The sequence below is a fragment of the Lontra canadensis genome, unplaced genomic scaffold (assembly GCF_010015895.1).
Source record: "Lontra canadensis isolate GAN:19392208 unplaced genomic scaffold, GSC_riverotter_1.0 scaffold23, whole genome shotgun sequence".
Lineage (NCBI taxonomy): Eukaryota > Metazoa > Chordata > Mammalia > Carnivora > Mustelidae > Lontra > Lontra canadensis.
In genome coordinates, this window is record NW_022631017.1 from 4,859,308 (window position 1) to 4,880,418 (window position 21,111).

The window sequence follows — 21,111 nt, forward strand, 5'->3', positions numbered from 1 at the left end:
CCCTAACTTTCACAATACTGTGTTAAGAATCTTCTTAACACTGCCAATCTGATAAGTAAAAAATTATTATCTTGCTTTCATTTGCACTTGAAATTGTGAGATGGAATGTTTTATATATTTTTATTAGCCAGTTGTGTTTTTTGGTGTGTGTGTGTGAATGGCCTGTTTATGTTCTTTGTCCATATTTCCCATTGGATTGTTTTTTCTTATTGTTTTGTAAAATACGTCTTTTTTTTTTTTTTTCAGAATTAGGGAACTGAGCATTTTGTCACATATCTTGCAAGACTTGTTCTCTTAGTTTGTCCTTTGATTTCATTTATGAAGTTTTTCCTTTTAAAGCTTTTTTCTTTTCTTTCTGTGTAGATACATCTGTTAATCTTCTCTATTATGACTTCTGTTTTGTTCCATGATTAGAAAAGCCTTTGCCACCCCAGGGTCATAAAAACATTTACACGTATTTTCTTCCGGCACTTTAATGGTTTTGTTTTTCAAATGTTTTTTTTCCTTTAAATCTTTGATCTAGTTGCAATTTATTTCGGTGTTAGGAGTGAGGTAGGGAATACAGACATATTTATTTTTGTCCTGAATATGTGGCTAGTGTCTCAATTTATTGAATTAAATTCTCATGTTTATTTGGGTCAATTTCACATTTCTGCATTCTTTACTAGTGATCTGTCTGTCCCAGTCCCATTCTAATTTAATTATTGTAGCAGTATAATATATTTTTTTAAAAGATTTACTTGTTTATTTTAGAGAGAGAGAAAGGGAAGGATAGAGGGAAAGGGAGAGAGAAACTCAAGCAGACTCTGCACTGAATGTGGAGCCCAATGTGGGGCTCGATCCCATGACCCTGAGATCACGACCTGAGCCAAAAACCAAGAGTCAGACACTCAACCAGCTGTGCCACCCAGACACCCCTGTAGATGTATAATATTTTTAGAAGTGTTTTATAGGGTTACTGCCTCCTTGTTATTTTAGTTTTTCCCCTCCAGGAAATTTCTGGCTGTTCTTTCACATTTATTTTTCCAGATGACTTTCTAACCATTTTGTCAAGTTATCTCAAAAAAAAAAAAAAATTCCACTGAATGTATAGATTTCCTATGGGGACACTGATGTGCTTACAATAGAATTAACTTTTTATCCAAAAGCAGGGTCTCTCTTTCTCCATTTGTTCAAGTCTATGTTTATTTGGATTTTATAGCTCTTTCCATGGACACCTGGACAGTTTTTTTCTATGTTTCATGTTATGATTTTGTTGCCTTCATGGACGGGACCTTATTTCTTGTGTTCAGGAGATCTTGCTTATTTTTTATTTTTATTTTAATTACTTTATTTATTTATTTTTTAAGTTTTAATTTTATGCCGGCTGGTTAACATGCAGTGTTACATTCTTTCCGGATACAATATAGTGATTCAACTCTTCCATACATCAGCCAGTGCTCATCACCTGTTACCCCCGTTCCTCCCCCATTTCCCCTCTGCTAACCATCAGTATGTTCTCTATAGTTAAGAATCTGTTTCTTGGGCTGGCGCTCTTTCTCTTTTCCCCTTTGCTCGTCTGTTTTGTTAAATTACACACACGAGTGAAATCGTATGGTATTTGTCTTTCTCTGACTTATTTCGCTTAGCTCTATATGCTCTAGCTCCATCTGTGTTGTTGCAAATGGCAAGACCTCATTCTATTTTTTATGGATGAGTAATATTTCATTGTATATACACACACCACATCTTTTTATCCGTTCATCATTCAGTGGACCCTTGGGCTGCTTCCCTATCTTGGCTATTGTAAATATTGCTGCAATTAACATAGGGGTGCGTGTATCCCTTTGAATTAGTGTTTTTGTACTCTTTGGGTAAATACCCAGTAGTGCAATTGCTGGGTCATAGGGTAGCTCTATTTTTAACTTTCTGGGGAACCCCCATACTGTTGTCCAGAGTGGCTGCACCAATTTGCATTCCCACCAAAACTGCAAGAGAGTTCCCCTTTCTCCACATCCTTACCAACATCTGTTGTTTCTTATAGATCTTGTTTTGAAACTAGTCACCTTGCTAAATTTTCTGATTATTACTAAAAATTCTTTAGCTGATTATCTTAGAGTATCCATGTATAGAATGTTATCCAATGATAATATTTATGCTTTCTCCTTATATTTATATCTGTTATTTTAATCTTTTTTTCTAATTGCATTGTCAAGTAATTCCAGAACAATGTCAAATAGTAGTGATGATAGTTTATGGTGACACCTGACATCTGTCTGTAATATGGAACTGCTCCTAGAGTCTCTCCTTTCAACATGTTGGAGAAAAATCAATCTCTCTATTTTACATATTAAGATAGTGGATTATGGGGGTACCTGGGTGGCTCAGTCATTAAGCGTCTGCCTTTGGCTCAGGTCATGATCCCAGAGTTCTGGGATCAAGCCCTGCATTGGGCTCTCTGCTCAGCCGGAAACCTGTTTCTCCCTCTCCCACTACCCACCCCTGCTTGTATTCCCTATCTCACTGTGCCTCTCTCTGTCAAATAATAAATTTAAAAAATCTTAAAAAAAAAAAAAAAGAGGGGCGCCTGGGTGGCTCAGTGGGTTAAAGCCTCTGCCTTCAGCTCAGGTCATGATCTCAGGGTCCTGGGATCGAGCCCTGTATCAGGCTCTCTGCTCGGCGGGGAGCCTGCTTCTCTGTCTCTCTCTCTCTCTCGCTGCCTGCCTCTCTGTCTACTTGTGATCTCTGTGTGTCAAATAAAGAAATAAAATATTTATTAAAAAAAAAAAGATAGTGGATTATGTTGAGTTTCCCAGTACTTGGTCATCTTGCTTTTCTAGAAGGAACTACTCTTAGCCTTAATGTATTCTGCTTTTATTGACATAATTTTTTTCTTTTTTTCTCTAAGTTTTATTTATTTAAGTAATCTCCACACCCAGTGTGGGGCTTGAACTCACAACCCCAAGATCAAGAGTTGCACACCCTTCCAACTGAGCCAGCCAGGCACCCAATACAATTTTAATCCAGACACCCTTCCTTAGCTCAGAACGTCCTCCTTTGGAGATCATTCCTCCTGTGGAAGTAGAGGCACAAAAACAGGGTGAAGTTGAGATGGGAGTGTGGCCACAGAGTAGAGCTGAAGCTCAGGGTGTGGGCACTCAGCCTCCTGTCGCCAAGGGAATGGGGGTCTACAAGAAGCATTCCAAACTCTGGACTGAGAGAGGAAACAGAACTGAGCGAGGGGTGCGGAGGGTCAGGGAAGGGTGGGAGGCTAGCGAGGACTAAGGAGCAGGAGGCAGGGGGCTTTGGAAGAAAATCAATACCGATACCTTTCTGCTTATCCCCAAAGATTTCTTGCCCTGTCACCCTCAGGGCTATCTCAAGCCCCAGTCTTTTGGGGGAGACATGGTTCTGAATGCGGGGCTTCTCTCAGGTTCATGGAATCAATGTGGGTATGTGTGGACATTCCCATTCTAGTGGAGGTGAGGCAGGCTAGATGAGTCTTCTGAAGCTGTTAAGAGATCAAGGAAGACGTCCAGCCTGGTTTGGCCACTTCTCCACATTTGGACTTTACTCAGAGGCTTTGAGCAATAATTGCTTATCCCCTCCACCCATCTCCTTCAGGGTCCCAACGACTGTTCTTTTGTCCCAAACATGACCTTGTTCCACCCTCCCTCTATTTCCTGAGGCAGTTTGTGGGGTCATGGCCATGACCCTTCATCAGGAACTTGGCCGACTGCATCATCACCCTTGGGGGAACATTGCTGTGCCCAGGATGGGGGCCAAGTAGAGAGAGAAGGGGACTTTCCAGGGTGGGCTATGACAGGTACGGGGCATGAAGGTGGCTGAGGGCACCTGTGTAGATGATGGGCTGAAGCCAGGGACCCAGAAAGAGACAGGAGGGCCCTTCAGATGTCTTCTCTGAGCTGACCTCCCTCTTCCAGCTATGATAGTCAGTTCTAGGGGCACAAAAAGAACAAGTCCTTGATCCAGAATGCCCGTATTCTCCAGACCCACGAACTTCCTCTGACCCTTCACTAACCCAGTCATTTAAGGGGAAAGGAAGCTATGCTCATAATACCTTGGCAGGTATAGACACATCCCCACTCTTTTCTCATGAGAGAAGATCAAGAGCATACAGAGAGGTGTGTGGGGTAAACTGAGTTTCAGGCAAAGTGAGAAAGAGCATGGCCAGCCATTGATAGTGGACAGTGAGAGTGAATGGTGGGCACCCCGCCCAGAGGCAGGGGTTTGAATGCAATGCCCTCTGGAGGTTGATGATAACCCTGAGGAGTAAAGGGTGCTGCTTTTGGTGAATCCCACCACAGGCAACTAGGGCTAACCCCATTTCTCCGCCGTCAGAGGTTGGTCAGTAGGAGAGGACGCCTACCATCAGATTGGAGCTCAGGATGGAAATCCGGCTTCTGGCAAGATGGCGGGAGGAAGTCAGATCCTAGCCTTGGGGGAGTCAGGACCACTGTGGGCCCTTGAGTCAGGGGCTTGGACAGAAAGAGGCAAGATGGGCCCTGGAGTTTGGACGTGGGCTTCCAGAACAAGGGAGAGTGCAGGCAGAATGAGGAATGTTTGGGGTGTTCGAGTTGGCCACCACCGGCCACAACACAAAAGGGCTTTTCTTAGAATCATCTTGCAAAATCATGATAGGTTCTTGACCGTTGTGGCTTCCTGTGGAAAAGTAGGTACCACTGGAAGGTCCCAGTAAGTGCCCTGGCATGGGTCTTACTCATTTCCAGTATTCTTGATTTCTATGAGCCATGCCCAGGCCCTGGGGTGGGGTGGGGTGGGGGCGGGGAGCTGAAGTAAACCCTTCCACAGGCTACCTTTTGGAATAACAATGCAATTTCCTCAGAAAAGCCTTCTTTGAGGGGCAGACACCACCTGGTGTTGGCGGCTTGGAGAGGCCAGGAGAAGTTGTTGGCAACTCAATTATCATTTCCTTTCCCTGGGTCTGCGCTTTCCTCTACCCAGCTGGGGGCTGGAAGCCAGGAAACTAGAATGCGGGCCAGTCAGTGAGAGGCACGCGGACGAGATCTGGCAGGTGGAAGAGAGGCATAAATCACAGCGTTGTTCTTCTGGCGGCGGTGGGCAGGTGCGGGGGCTTGGGCCGACAGATTTTGGAACATCCTTCAAGCATTGTCTCCACTTTCCGTGCTGGAAGTTCAGGTGTCCTGTGGTTTTTCAGCAACCTCCTGATGTCCTAAAAGCTAGCAATGAACTTGGTAGCCAGCACTTCCACAGCTTTGTAAACAATTTCACTGGACTAAGTCTCTGCTTGAAATAGTCAAAGTGGTTTCTGTGTTTTCTAGCTGACTGATACAGCGATCTTGCTGACCATAACAATTTATAACCTGCTTATTTTCCCCTAATAATAGATTCTGAAGATAAGTCTGTCTACAGGTCAGTCAATAGTTTAAAAATATTTTTTTAAAGAAAATCTGGGTTTCCATGGGTGTGTGCTAGGTCATCATACAGATATGTCATAATTTATTTAACCAGCTGTGTGTTGTTCAGTATTTAGTTTGTTTCCTGTTTTTTACTTTTGTAAACCCTCACTGTCAAGTACATCCTTGGCTATAAATCTTTGTACACAGCCAAGAGTATTTACTTAGAAGTAAATATTCTTGAAGCGCAATTTTTAGTTAAAGGGCATTAATTTTTTGGAAGCTTTTATGCATATTTTCAGATAAGCATCCGTGTTTTATTCCCTTGGCCTTCAAGACACCTCACTCTGCTGATGCTCCCTCCACTCCTCTGGCTGTGCCTTCTATCTCCTAGGTTGGTTTTTTCTTACCTCTCTGACTTCTTAACCAGCGGAGAGCCCCCAGACTCAGTCCTCACTTGTCTTCTCTTTTTAATCTGTGCTCATTCTTTTGGTAAATACTATTTGTATGCTGATGACTCCTTCATTTACACTTTAGGCCCAAGCCTTCCCTGCACTCCAGATTTGTGGAGTCAGATTGCCTGCTCATCCCTTCCATCTGGGTGTCCAGTGGGAATAACAACCACCTGCTTTCCCCACAGTCTGCCCCATTCCAGTCAGGACAAATCCTTCTTCTAAGTTCTCCAGACTAAAGAACCTGGTAGTCACCCTTGACATCTCTCTTTCTCTTGAAACTTTGTGCAGTCCTTGAGAAATCCTAATCCATAATAATAATAATCCAATGTATCCATAATCCCATCCCTCCTCACCAGCTCCACCTTCACCACCCACTCCAAGCCATCTTGTCTCAGCTGGGTTATTGCCTCCCAACCAGTCTCTCTCTTCCTCCCCAACCAACTTAGTCTATTCTTAACACCAGCCACAGCGATCCTGTTAAAAGATAAACCAGACCACATCACACTTCTGTTCAAAACCCTCTGGTGGGTCCCTTCTCCCTCAGTAAAAGCCAATATCCTTATAGTGGCTGGCAAAACCTTAACCAACCCCTGCCATTGCCTTTCCGATCTCCTCTTCTCCTCCTTCCAGAAGAGGAATCTGCTGCCTACTGAATCTGGCCCCTTGAGACTTCTCGCTATTTCTCAAACATTCTAGTCAAACACCCATCTTGAGCCATTGTTCCCCCTACCCCCTGTGCCTGGAACACCTTCCCCAGATGTCCACATGGCAATCTCTTCACCCCCTCAGGTCTTTTTTCTTTTTCTTTTTTTTTTTTTAATATTTTTATTTATTTATTTGACAGACAGAGATCACAAGTAGGCAGCGAGGCAGGCAGAGAGAGAGAGAGAGGAGGAAGCAAGCTCCCCGCTGAGCAGAGAGCCTGATGTGGGGCTTGATGCCAGGACCCTGGGATCATGACCTGAGCTGAAGGCAGAGGCTTTAACCCACTGAGCCACCCAGGCGCCCCCACCCCCTCAGGTCTTAGGTCAAATCCTCAGTGACCACTGACCACTCCCTGCCCCGCCCCCTTGTAAAATGATGGTGCCTAGCCACCTTGCCACTCCCATTTCCACTTTACTTTTCTCCATGGCTCCCATCACTATCTATCAAATATATAAAAAGATAAAACTCACTTATTTTGTTTATCATCTCCTCCTATTAAAATTCTCCACCTCTTTGAGGGTGGGAAATTTTGTCTGTGCGGCTCACTGTTGTAACCTCTAAGGTAGTACTGAAAACAATAGGCACTGGATAAATATTTTTTGGATGAATAAATACATTTGGTATTTTTCTTTTCTTTTTCTTTTTGCTAAAGTTTACACAGTAAAGGGAAGAGTGAAGCTTGAATCTAGGAGTCTGATTCACAATATTTTTTGCATTAAACCAAATGTATACAAAAACCTAATTAAGGGTTTGGGACTCACCCGCAAAGCCCGAAGGCTAGAAAGAGCTAGGGAGCTCTCAGTGTCTTTCTGTTGCTTCAATTCCCTCCGTGATGTTTTGGCCAAGTAATCATTTAACCTCTGCTGGAAAATCTCTCTGGGGGCCTTAGTGCTTCCAGAGTGTGGTTTTCAGACACCCATGCCATGTGTCATGCTGGGAAGCTGGGTGGCAGACAGCGTTAGGTGCCCACCAAACACTTATCCTCTCACCCTCCTTATATAGTTCTGGTTCTCTTCAGGGCAGCCTTGTGTCCAGCAAAAGCTAGACCCTCCAGCCTTCTTCACCACTAGGGTAGGCCTGTGGCATGGTTATGGCAAATGAGATGTAGGTGGAGATTAGGTGGTTTGCCTGACTAAAAGGGAGGGAGTATTTAGCAATTTGCTACTCTTCCCTTTTCTTTTCCTGCCTGGGATGTGGATGTGATGCCTGGAGGTCCAGCAGCCATCCTGTGAGCATGAGGAAAAAAGCCAGACGCTCAAACTGTGGGAAGGCAAGGGAGACTGGGTTATGGAGGGCGGCATGGACATGTAACATCTGTGTTGGCTGCTGTTGCTGCCGTGCTTCTCAGTGTGAGAAGAAAATAAGCCCTCCTTAGTTAACCTTGTAAAGTCAGGTTTCTGATATTTGCAGCCTAATGCAATCCTAACCACTACAGTGACCTGAGTATTCTGCAAACAGGTAGGCTCTGGGTGGTAGTAAATGAGTAAACAAGTAGGCTCCTGAAGGCAGCCCCTGAAGAGCAGCCATCCCTAACCATAAGAGTTAAGATGATGGGAGACTTCCCACAGGGCACTCTGCTCTAAGGCTTTACCTGGATCCATTCACTTAGTCCTCAGAGTCAGCTGGGAGCTAAGTATTACTACTACCACCTGCATTGCACAGACAGCCAGCTTAGACACAGGTTCACTAGCCCCTCCCAGGACATGTACCTGGCCAGGGACAGTGAGGAAATATCACCCCAGGCAGCCGGTGGGCAGGATGAGGGGCTGAGGCCCTCTACCCTGTTGTATGAGAGTTCTGTATCAAAGCGCCTCTTATGGGCAAAGCTGCCATTAGAGAAGTTTAAAAGGAAGAAAAAGAAACAAGAATATTGAAGATGACGATTTTTCCACACTACCTTTTCCAGATCAGTCTTGGGATGGGTGCTATTCTCATACTCATCCCCTTGGACTCTGGTCTTTTCCTCTCCTCTTCACCCTCCTGAAAACCTTCTGCTTGTCCCCAGAGAACCTAAGCTCTCTTTAATGGAATTGTATTATGGTCCAGGACCCACTTGTCTGGGGCAGGCGTCACGTGGGTGAGGCAGGGGTGATGGAGACAGATGGCAACCAGAGGAAGATTCGATTACCTGCTTCTTCCCAAAGCTGATCCGCCATGTAACCATGTTACGGCCCATTATTGATAGGCTTCCTCTGGCTGCTGCTTGAAATTTGGTTTGTCTGGGACTTGTTATATCCTCTGAAGTTCAGAGACGGATGAGCTGGGGCCCAGCTCAGAAGTCTAGGGAGGAGAGGGGAGGGAGGCAGGGGGAGATGAGACCTGTGAGCACAGGTTGGGGAGCCGGAGGTCAGCCGGGGCCAAGTAAGCACAGGGCAAGTGTGTCTGGTGACATAAGGGAGAGAAGATGGGGTCAGAAGATGGGGTGTAGGGGCTTCAAATGCTAGGCTGAGAGGGCTGGTTTACCTGTGATTCATCATAGGGAGCTATGGTAGGCTCTTGAGCAAGGGAAGTGACAGGTGAATATGGTTTTGGAGAGGAGGGGGAAGAATTAGGTGAGACTGGGATGGTCGGGGCCCTTTGTCTGCCCCTCTGAGGAGGGCAGGGGATGAAACCAGGGGCCTGGACTCACTGGTTTCGGACAGAGGCCAAAGGGAAACAGGCAGATGCGACAGACACTGTGCCAGCCCCACATCTGTGTTAAATCTCCCTCAGTCCTTGAAGCAGGCCTATAAGGCATCTGGGGAGTCAGTGTGGAAGTGGCAGCCCTGTGAGGAGGAGCCATTGCTGGCTCACACACAGGAGCAGAGGTCCAACCCAGCCTAACTCAGGCCAATGTCATGTTCTCTCTGCTCAACCACACTCCCTCCCAGGGCTTGAGAGTCAGGGGCAAGAAACGCCCATTCTTTCCCACTCCTGCTGCCACCCCGAGCTCCTCCCACGGTGGCACCAGGCAGTTAGCCACTGCTTATTGAACACCCCGTGTTGCACACATCCTCTCTAATCCTGGTCAAGTTTGATGATCCTCATTTGACAAGTGGGGAAGTAGAGTTTACAGAGGTCAATGGCCTGCAGGGACCGCACAGCGGGTGGCAATGAGCTGAGCAGGAGTTTCAACACGAGTCTGCCTTCTTCCCTTCACCGTGCTGCACCCGGTTCCCAGACTCTGGCTTCTGTATTCCCGGACTCTACTTGCTCTAATCCTGGGATTAGTGAGGAGTGGGAACTGGCAGAAGAGCTCAGAACAAGACATTCAGCACTGGAAACTTTCTCTGAGGATCCCCAGGCCTGCCTCCTCCCCACCTTGTCTCCCCTTCCATCCCCAGCCTCCAGTTCTCCAGGCCTGAGGCCCGGGGGCCTGGGGAAGAGGGACTGTGGGCAGGGCTGGGGAGGGTCTGGGACCCGTGGTAAAACCCGGGCTTCCCATCCCTGGTTTTACCAAGGATGGATGTGGTGAGTTGGGGGAGTGATGGGGGCCCTGATAAGTGGGGAACATGTCCCTGCAGGAAGCCAAGAGTCTCGGAGGAGGACCAAAAATAACTGGGCCTCAGCCCAGCCCTAATCCCTCTGCACACACTCCCGTCCCTAAGGACTTTTCCTCAGAAAAATCTGTTTAATTGTCCCAGCTCAGAGACAATGAATAGAGGATTTGGGGTAGGGTGAGAATGGGTGATGGAGGAGGCCCACAGGCCTTGCCCTAGAAAAAGATGAACAAGCAAAAAACCAGTTTTTGACATGCCCTCTCCTCCAGGAAGAAGCCGGGAATGCAGGCTATCTGATTACAAGACTGGCATAGCCTGGAGCGGCCATATGATCAAAAGACTTTGGCTGACTGTCTTGTCTAGTTTATTTTCTTGCTTGCATGTTCTCAGAATAGGAGACCCCAAAGACCGAAACTGCATGTGTCCAGCCCAGGAAATCTTGTATGGGTGAGCATAATTATTGTGGTGGGATGGACGGTGACGGTGGTGGTCATGGCGGTGGAGGCCATGGTGGGTGTGATGACGGTGGCAGTGTGGTGGTGACGGGGGTGGTCATGGTCATGGATGCCCTGAAATCATGATGGGGTGGGGAGAGGTGGGCTGAGGGGTGGGCTTATTAACCCGGCACACTGGGCCCACCCCAGGCCTGTCTCTCTCTAGCAGGCATGTGGGCAAGTCAAGCTTCTCTGCGGCTCACTTTCCTCATCTGGAAAATGGGAATAATGAGAACTATTGGTGGAATTCAGGGCTTGCTGGGGGGTGTGCCCCCCCTTCTCCAGGGATTCTTTGGTGTCCATCTGCCCTGGCTCTTTCCTTTCTGCCCACAGATTTCCTCCACTAGTTCCCACTGGCTCCGCCCTTAATCACCATCACAATTCTTCCTTCAGAGTGACACACATTCTAAAAAAGAAGTTTATACACACTGCCTCTGCTTCCTGGCCTCCCACTCGCTCCCTAACCCCTTCCCAGTAGCCTCTGGGTTCCCGACACTCTACGAAAACTGCTCTCACAGTCAGCAGAGCCTCCCCCACATCTCAGCCTCAATCTTTCAGGGAAAATGAGCCCCATAACCCCCAGGCTTCAAGAGAGCCTCTTGCCAGGGCCTTCAGGACCCACAGGGTGTATCTCCCCACCTCCTGGAATTCATTCTGCCTCCCTCTGCCCTACATGCTGGGCTGGCAGATGCCCCTCCCTGTACACTCCCTGGGCTCAGTTAGCCCCCTTTGTTTCAAGTCCAGTTGAGTACAAGTAGCTCCTAAGTCCATTTCTCTGGTCTCTCAGGTCATCCAGCTAGAATCCCACCTCTGGCCACGGACTGGCCTTTTCTACTGGGATCTCGTGAGCACGTTAGAAGAAGGCCATTCAGTGCTGAACTCATTCTGCTCTTACCAGTCTATCTGCTCTCTCCCCAGTCTATCACCCCAGATCAAGCTTTTGACTCTTTATCCCTTTGTATAAATTTACACCCATCCACCAGTCCAGTCGTTTCCCTCATCGTGGCTCTTTAAACATGAACACCAAATCTCATTTTATTTCCAAAACCTGAAACCAGCTCATCATTTAACTTTGTTCTTGATTAACCCTCTTTGGTCTTAAAGCCAATCAACTGTATAAATCTTGGATCTTTTTTTTTTTTTAATTCAGAAAAATAAACTCTGTTATGATAGTCCATAACATGTTAGTCTGTTTGAAGAAGCTGTTGGCTTAAACCAAAACAAACACCTTCTTAACACTGTTGCAATGTCGTAGAAACACATCATTGTGCCTGCTTTCAGAAACAGCAGACCAGGTACTATAGATTCACCTTCCTGCTGAGGGCGACTAGAAATGCTGTATATTAAAAAACAAAATGAAAACAAAACAACAACAAACTGAAGCATCTGAGGCTGATAATATAAATAAGGTAGTGGGGAATTGTTGGGCTAGGATTTGGAGGGGACTGAGGTAGAAAGAATGATCGGGACTCTTGAGGGTGTCCCGGGGAAAGAGATAAGGCTTATCAAGAAGAGTATTTGCTGAACTCTCTTGCTTTGGACTGGGACCCCAAAGGACTGCACTTGAAGACTTAGGATGAACCAGAAGTATACACGTTTTCCCAGGGGCTGAAGATCTGCTTTGACTCATCTCAGTTTCTGAAATTGGATTAAGGTGATCCAGTGTTGCCAGTGCCTTCAGGCTACTGTAAATCCTCTCCAGAAGAAGACACCATCCTGGTGTTAGATCATTTCTACAAATGATTTTGCACCTACAGTGTCCAGGGTATACTGGTTAAACAAAACAAAACAAAACAACCCATAAAAACAGAACTAAAATAGAAAAATCAGACATATAACGAGACAGGACACATGAGCAAGTATATAAAAAAACGTATATAACCTCCTCTCTAGATGTTGAAGTTATGCATGCAGATTTAAATTTTTTTAAGAAATACAGTACTTAGCATGACTAAGGAAATAAAAGACAGGATTCAGAATTTTGGTTGAGAATTGAAACTATTTTTTTCTCAATGGAAACTCTAGATTGAAAATTAAAACACCTGACACTGAGAATTCCAAAGATAGGTTTAGCAGCAGGTTAGACAAATGAATGAAGAATTAGTTAATTAGAAGCTGGATGAGAAAAGAAAATATCCAGAATGAACCACAGAAAGGTAAAAGGATGGAAAATATAGAGGACAGTCTAAAAGACCACAGGAAATAGAAAGTTTAAAAGTTTAAATGAATGTAGCAGAAGCAATATACAAGGGGATGATGGCTGAGATCTTTCAAAAAACTGATGAAAGACATCAATCCATATATTCAATAAGCCCTAGGCTCCTCCCTTAATCATCTAAATCAGAATAAGTCAAAAGAAATCTACACCTATTAGAGTAAGACTAAAAAGCACATGTTTTCTATTAGAGCAGAAATAAAAGCTGAAAATCCAAGATAAGGAGGAGAACTTGAAAACAGACAAAAACACAGATTAGCTTCAAGGAGGCAACAATTAGATATAGAGTCAATTTCTCAGTGGAAACAAGGGAAGCCAGAAGACAATAGAATTCTTCAGAGGGCTGAAAGAAAACAACAGCCAACTTATTATTCAATACCCTTCTGGATTATTCAAGAGGGAAATGAAATATATACATTTTTAGACTAATAAAAACTGAGGGAATTAATCACCAGCAGACCCATATTAATAGGATATTTTTCGAACAGAAGGAAATAATCCCAAATGAAAAGTTAGAGATACAGAAAGGAATGAAGACCATTGAAAATGCTAAACATGTGGATACATGTAAAATAATATTGGCTGTGTAGAAAAATAATAATATAATAGTGCTTAAGGGGAGTTAAGGTCCTAAGGTCCTTCCCTATATTTTGGGGGAAGAGAGCAAAAAAATCATTTAATATTAGGATTTGTTAAGAAGGCATGCTGTAATCTTTGAGTAACTTCTAAAAAGTGTAAATTAATAGAGGAGGATAGCTGAATAAAATAATTCTAGCAGGAGACAAAGAAAGGAGAGAGGAAGCAATATAGATTAGGTAGGACATATAGAAAGCACTTAGTAAGATGGTAGATTTAAGCCCAAATATAAAAATTATATTATTATATGTTTGGCTTATAGTTACTACAACTGCACAGTAAGTACTTCCAACTAGAATCTGTGTCTCTCCAAGGAAGAATGTGGTCCAATTCTTTATTTATTTCCAATAGAGTGAACAAACAGAGTTATATTAGTTTCAGGTGTACAATGTAGTGATTCAACACTTCCATACAACACACGGTGCTCATCACAAGTGCTCTCCTTCATCCCCATTATCTATTTCCCCCATCCCACCTCCCCTCTGGTAACCATCAGTTTGTTCTCTATAGTTAAGAGTCTGTTTCTTGGCTTATCTCTCTCTCTCTTTTCTTTGCTCACTTGTTTTGTTTCTTAAATTCCACAGATGAGTGAAATTGTATGGTATTTGTCTTTTCCTGACTGACTTATTTCTTTTGGTATTACATTCGCTAGCTTCATCCATGTCATGGCAGATGGCAAAATTTCATTCTTTTTTATGGCTGAATAATATATATATATATATATATATAATGTGTTCTTTTTATATATATCTTTTTTTCTTGTATGAGATTTATTTTTCTTATTTAAATTCAATTAATTAACATATAATGTATTATTTGCTTCAGGGGTACAGGTCTGTGATTCATCAGTCTTATATGATACCAGAGCTCATTACAACACATACCCTCCTCAATGTCCATCATCCATTTACCCTATCCTCCCACCCCTTCCCCCACCCCTCCAGCAGCCCTGAGTTTGTTTCCTATGATTAAGAGTCTCTCAGTTTGTCTCCCTCTCTGGTTTTGTCTTGTTTTATTTATTTATTTAGGTCTCTTCCCCTATAATCCTCTGTTTTGTTTCTTAAATTCCACATATCAGTGAGATGATATGATAATTGTCTTTCTCTGATTGACTTATTTCGCTTAGCATAATACCCTCCATTCACGTTGTTGTAAATGGCAAGATTTTGGTTTTTTATGGCTGCATAATATTCATATATATATATATATATATATATATATATATATATATATACACACACTCTTTCCAAAGTTTGGCTATTGTGAACATTGCTGCTATAAACATTGGGGTGCAGGTGCCCCTTCAGATCATTACATTTATATCTTTGGGGTAAATACCCAGTAGTGTGATTGCTGGGTCATAGGGTAGCTCTATTTTCAACTTTTTGAGGAACTTCCATACTGTTTTTCAGAGTGGCTGCACCAGCTTGCATTCCCACCAACAGTGTAGGAGGGGTCCCCTTTCTCTGCATCCTCTCCAACACCTGTCATTTCCTGACTTGCTAATTTTAGCCATTCTGACTGGTGTGAGGTGGTATCTCACTGTGGTTTTGATTTGTATTTCCCTGATGCCAAGTGATGTGGAGCACTTTTTCATGTGTCTGTTGGCCATCTAGATGTCTTCTTTGCAAAATGTCTGTTCATGTCCTCTGCTCATTTCTTGATTGGATTATTTGTTCTTTGGGTGTTGAGTTTGATAAGTTCTTTATAGATTTTGGATACTAGCCCTTTATCTGACATGTCATTTGCAAATATCTTCTCCCATTCTGTTGGTTGTCTTTTGGTTTTATCCTTGGTTTCCTTTGCTGTGCAAAAGCTTTTGATCTTGATGAAGTCCCAGTAGCTCATTTTGCCTTTGTTTCCCTTGCCTTTGGAGTGTCTAGGAAGAAGTTGCTGTGGCTGAGGTCGAAGAGGTTGCTGCCTGTGTTCTCTAGGATTTTGATGGGTTCCTGTCTCACATTTAGGTCTTTCATCCATTTTGAGTCTATTTTTGTGTATGGTGTAAGGAAGTGGTCCAGTTTCATTCTTCTGTATGTGGATGTCCAATTTTTCGAACATCATATGTTGAAGAGACTGTCTCTTTTCCATTGGACATTCTTTCCTGCTTTGTTGAAGATTAGCTGACCATGGAGTTGAGGGTCCATTTCTGGGTTCTCTATTTTGTTCCATTGATCTATGTGTCTGTTTTTGTGCTAGCACCATACAGTCTTGATGATTACAGCTTTGTAATAAAATTTGAAGTCTTGAATTGTGATGCCACCAGATTTGATTTTCTCTTTCAACATCCTCTGGCCATTCGGGGTCTTTTCTGGTTCCATACAAATTTTGGGATTATTTGTTCCAGTTCTGTGAAAAAAGTTGATGGTATTTTGATAGAGATTGCATGGAATGTATAGATTACTCTAGGTAGCATAGGCATTTTCACAATATTTGGTCTTCCAACCCATGAGCATGGAACATTTTTCCATTTCTTTGTGTCTTCCTCAATTTCTTTCATGAGTATTCTATATTTTCTGAGTACATGTCCTTTACCTCTTTGGTTAGGTTTATTCCTAGGTATCTTATAGTTTGGGGTGCAATTATAAATGGGATAGACTCCTCAATTTCTCTTTCTTCTGTCTTGCTGTTGGTGTATAGAACTGCAACTGATTTCTGTGCATTTGTTTTTATATCCTGCCACTTTGCTGAATTCCTGTATGAGTTCTAACAATATTGGGTGGAGTTTTTTGGGTTTTCCACATAGAGTGTCATGTCATCTGCAAAGAGTGAGAGTTCAAGTTCTTCTTTACCAATTCGGGTGCCTTTTGTTTCTTTCTGTTCTCTGATTGCTGAGGCTAGGACTTTTAGTACTATGTTGAACAGCAGTGGTAATAGTGGACAGCCCTACCGTGTTCCTGACCTTAGGGGATAAGTTCTCAGTTTTTCCCCATTGAGAATAATATTCATTGTGGGTTTTTCATAGATGCCTTTATGATATTGAAGTATGTACCCTCCATCCCTACACTGTGGAGAGTTTTAATCAAGAAAGGATGCTATACTTTGTCAATGCTTTTTCTGCATCTCTTGAGAGGATCATATGGTTCTTGTCCTTTCTTTTATTTATGTATCACATTGATTGATTCGTGTATGTTGAACCAACCTTGCAGTTCAGGAATAAATCCCACTTGTCATGGTGAATAATCCTTTTAATGTACTGTTGGATCCTATTGGCTAGTATTTTGGTGAGAATTTTCGCATCCATGTTCCTCAGTGATATTGGTTTGTAATTCTTTGTGGTGGGGTTTTTGTCTGGTTTTGGGATCAATGTAATGCTGGCCTCATAAAAAGAGTTTGGAAGTTTTCCTTCCATTCTGATTATTTTGAAACAGCTTCAGAAGAATAGGTATTAATCCTTCTTTAAATGTTTGGTAGAATTCCTCTGGGAAGTCAGCTGGCCCTGGGCTCTTGTTTCTTTGGAGATTTTTGACTACTGCTTCAATTTCCTTGCTGGTTATGGGTTTGTTTGGGTTTTCTATTGCTTCTTGTTTCAGTTTTGGTAGTTTATACATCTCTTGGAATGCATCCATTCCTTCTAGATTGCCTAATTTGTCAGCATACAGTTGCTCATAATTCATTCTTATAATTGCTTGTATTTTTTCAGTGTTGGTTGTGATCTCTCCTTTTTCATTCTTGATTTCTGAGTCCTCTTGAGTCCTTTCTCTTTTCTTTTTGAGAAGTCTGGCCAGGGGTTTATCAATCTTATCAATTCTTTCAAAGAACCAGCTCCTAGTTTCATTGATCTGTTCTACCGTGCCTTTGGTTTATATTTCATTGATTTCTGATCTCTTCTCCTGCTGGGTTTAGGCTTTATCTGCTGCTCTTTCTCCAGCACCTTTAGGTGTAGGGCTAGGTTGTGTATTTGAGACCTTTCTTGTTTCTTGAGAAAGGCTTATAGTGCTATATACTTCCCTCTTAGGACTGTCTTTGCTGCATCCCAAAGATTTTGAAGAGTTGTGTTTTCATTTTCATTTGTTTCCATGAATTTTTAAAATTCTTCTTTAATTTTCTGGTTGACCCACTCATTCTTCAGTAGGGCACTTTTAGCTCCATGTATTTGAGTTCTTTCCAGTTTTCCTCTTGTGATTGAGTTCCAGTTTCAAAGCATTATGGTCTGAAAATATGCAGGGAATGACCCAATCTTCTGGTACCTGTAGAGACCTGATTTGTGACCCAGGATGTGATCTGTTCTGGAGAATGTTCCATGTGCCCTCAAGAAGAATATGTATTCTGTTGCTTTGGGATGGAATGTTCTGAATATATCTGTGAAGTCCATCTGGTCTAGTGTGTCATTCAAAGCCCTTATTTCTGTGTTGGTCTTCTGCTTAGATGATCTGTCCATTGCAGTGCAGAGGGTGTTTAAGTTCCCCACTATTATTGTAGCATTATTGAAGTGTTTCTTTGATTTTGTTATTAATTGGCTTATATAATTGGCTGCTCCCACGTTAGGGGCATAAATGTTTATAATTGTTAGATCTTCTTGTTGTATAGACCCTATAATTATGATAGTGTCCTTCCTCCTCTCTTATTACAGTCTTTGGTTTAAAATATAATTTGTCTGACATAAGGATTGACACCCCAGCTTTCTTTTGATGTCCATTAACATGATAAATGGTTTTCTATCCCCTCACTTTACATCTGGCGGTGTCTTTGGGTCTAAAATGAGCCTGTTGCAGACAGCATATTGATGGTTCTTGCTTTTTTATCCAATCTTATACCCTGTGTCTTTTGAGTGGGACATTTGGCCCATTTACATTCATATCTCACGCATTCTTTATCCATTCATCTATCAATGGACAGAGGAGTGTAATTCTTCGTTGTGCAAACTGCCTTGTGCTTTGTGGGATATTTAGCATCCCTGGCCCATGGCATCCAGTGCCAGACCACCTCTCATCATTGTTACAATAAAAAAGACTAACACATTTTCAAATGCTCTAGGAGTATCTCCACTAGACTGGGTGATGCCTCAGGATCTGCCAGTTTGGATATTCTTGGAATCCTCTGGTTGGTCTGTAGGGACCACTAGTGGCCCTACAGCTTTCTGTACCATCCAGAGGCCTGAATGGTAGGTGATGGGGAAAAAGCTGGAATAAACCATCACTTGGCATCTGAGGACAGAACTAGTGTTCAGTGTCCCAGTCTTCAAAGGGGCACAAACTCCCAGCTGGTTCTGGCTGGCTTCCCAATCTGTGGAGTTTCAGTCTGCCCTGATGGAGAGGAGACCAGACAGTAGGTGATGTTCCTGGTGAGGAAAGGCCACCCACAGCAGGACTCCATGGGTAGGGACCAGCTGGGGCCAGAAGAGCAACGGCTAGGACTTGGAGAGCACCATGAGCGATCAGAGGAGTTGCAAGAGCAAGCCGAAAAGTCAGTTTTCTTATGCAGGCTGTCCCAGGAGGCTGGTGAGGTGGATGGGGGACTGCTGTGACTCGGAGAGCAGGACAGGGCTCAAGACTGATCACCAGGCTTGTGGGCAGTGGTTATGGGCAATAGGATGGTTGTGACCTCCAGCACTGTTGCTGGAGGAGGTTGCAAACACACCTGGTTGTCCAGTCTTGCCGGTGGCAGAGGGAGGGGGCCGAGAAAGATTGCTGTGTTCAGGAGAGATGAGCGCTGATGAGGGATGACACAACTGAAGAGCAGCCATTCCTCAGAGGTTGTTTGTGGCTGGGGCTCTGGGGCAACCAGAATGTTGCCCAATGTTGAAAGCTCAGGGTGAGTTTTTGGGAGGTTCTGGGAATTGCTCCACTCACTAATTCACCGAGTCATCCATCCCACAAGCATCTCCGTGGCTGGAATGAGACCACCCGGATCTTGTACATGTCCTGGGACCATAGTTCCTCTGGTGTGAGGTGCCAGAGCCTTGGTGACTAGCAAAGGAGGAACATGGCAGGAGAAGAATTTGTTAATATTTATTCAGCACGGTCCAGGAGACGCTGCTCTGAGTTGAGACGACTGGCCTCAAGCAGGTGAGGGGCAGGAAGGAGGAGGGCGGGAGAGGATAATGCTGGATAGAGTGCCCCCCTCCCCCCGAGCTCATGCCCACTACCACCCTGCACATTAGAGGCTCTGCTTTCCCCTGTTTTGCAGATGAGCAGAGGCTCATTCTTGCCTTCAAAAGGGCATTTCTCCACGTTCTTCCAGCTTGAGCTGCCCTGAGAATCTCCACTGGCCCTTGCTGTGATGTCTGCAATCTTGGGATCTCAGGTGGCAGCTGCCAGAGCGGGAGGCCCGCAGCTTCTGGGCCCCGTCTGCTCCTTCTGACAGCAACACCTGGCCTCAGCAGGAAACCATACATGGTTTTGCCACAAACCTGGTTATACGGCTAGCCTCCTGGAATCTGCTCACTCTTAGGCAAACCAATAAACCCTAATCTTTGAACTTTCCACACCAAGGACAGAGGTCTGGTAACTCCACTGTGCACCTAAGCATGCTAGCTAACATGCTTTAACATGAGTTCATGTCCGGTGTCTGGCACTGGTCTCAGCAATTCGGCTAGGTTAACGCATTGGCTCCTCACACCAGTCTGCGAGGTAGGTACCATTGTTAGCTTCATTTTACAGATGAGGAGGCAGACTTATGGACAGGCTAACTTGCCTGTAGTCGCACAGCTGATAAAGGGCAAATCCGAGTTCAAATCCGGGCATGCTGGCTCCGAGGTTCCAGAAGTGTGGTCAGGGGCTGGCTGAAGGGCACTGCTCCCTCTGAGTTAAGGACACCTGGATTTGGGTCCCCAAAGCCTGCCGTGGAATTTCAGCGAATTAGCTATGTGCCCTGAAACACATCCCTTACTCTCCTGAATATCCGTTTTCCTCCTGTTGAATGGAAGGATTGCCATGCACGATCCCAACTTGGTTCCAGCTCTGACATTTCAAGAGGCTTCATCAGGCTAAAATAAGCAGCAAGAGGCACGTTGCGGTTGCGAAAGGGAGCCTGGGACGTGCGTGCGCGGAAGCCGGGAGGCTCTCCCTGGTGAGGAAGCATAGAGGGCTAATTGCGAGCACATGAGCTCAGCTGGGGGCCACTTTCTCCCCTCTGTGTCCACAGCTGGCTGTGAGTCACTGACAGGTCACTGGCCACAGCAGCGCTGCTGGAGACAGGGCAGGCCCAGAGCACAGACAGAAGACAAGTCCAACCTGGTCCCAGCCTCAGGGGCCCCAGGGTGCGTTCTTCCCGGTCCCTGTCTAGATGCTACCGCAGTCTGGCTAGAAAGTACTCCATCTCTGTCTCCCTGAGCAGAACACCACTTTCTATCTCAGCTCTGTTAGCCCTGGTCCCTGTGTTGCTCACCATCCCTTCTCTGAGCCAGGGATGGGATAGAGGCAGGTAACACTACAATTCCTCCTCGGGAAGCTCACAGAGCAGTGGCCTGGGAAGGGGGGTGAGGGAGGGGAGGGATCATGAGCATGAACTGGACCTACATCTCAGACTTCCGAACATGCTGGGGGGAGCTCAGAGCTGGGGCACCAGCCCCGCCCACCCCACCCTTTGCAGGCCAGAGGTGACACCAGGTGCCAAATTCTTCCTTCTCAATCCCATCCCCAGCCCCGAGGAGGAAGCTGCCACAGGAGCATTGACCTCAGGACAGATTGATGCCAAGGGGTCAACCCCAGGGAAAGTAGCCCAAAGGGGGTGATCTTTTTGGGAAGAGTGAGAGGGGAATCAGGATGGAGCTGCTCCCAAGACACCTCCATCCTCGCCCTGCTGTAAATG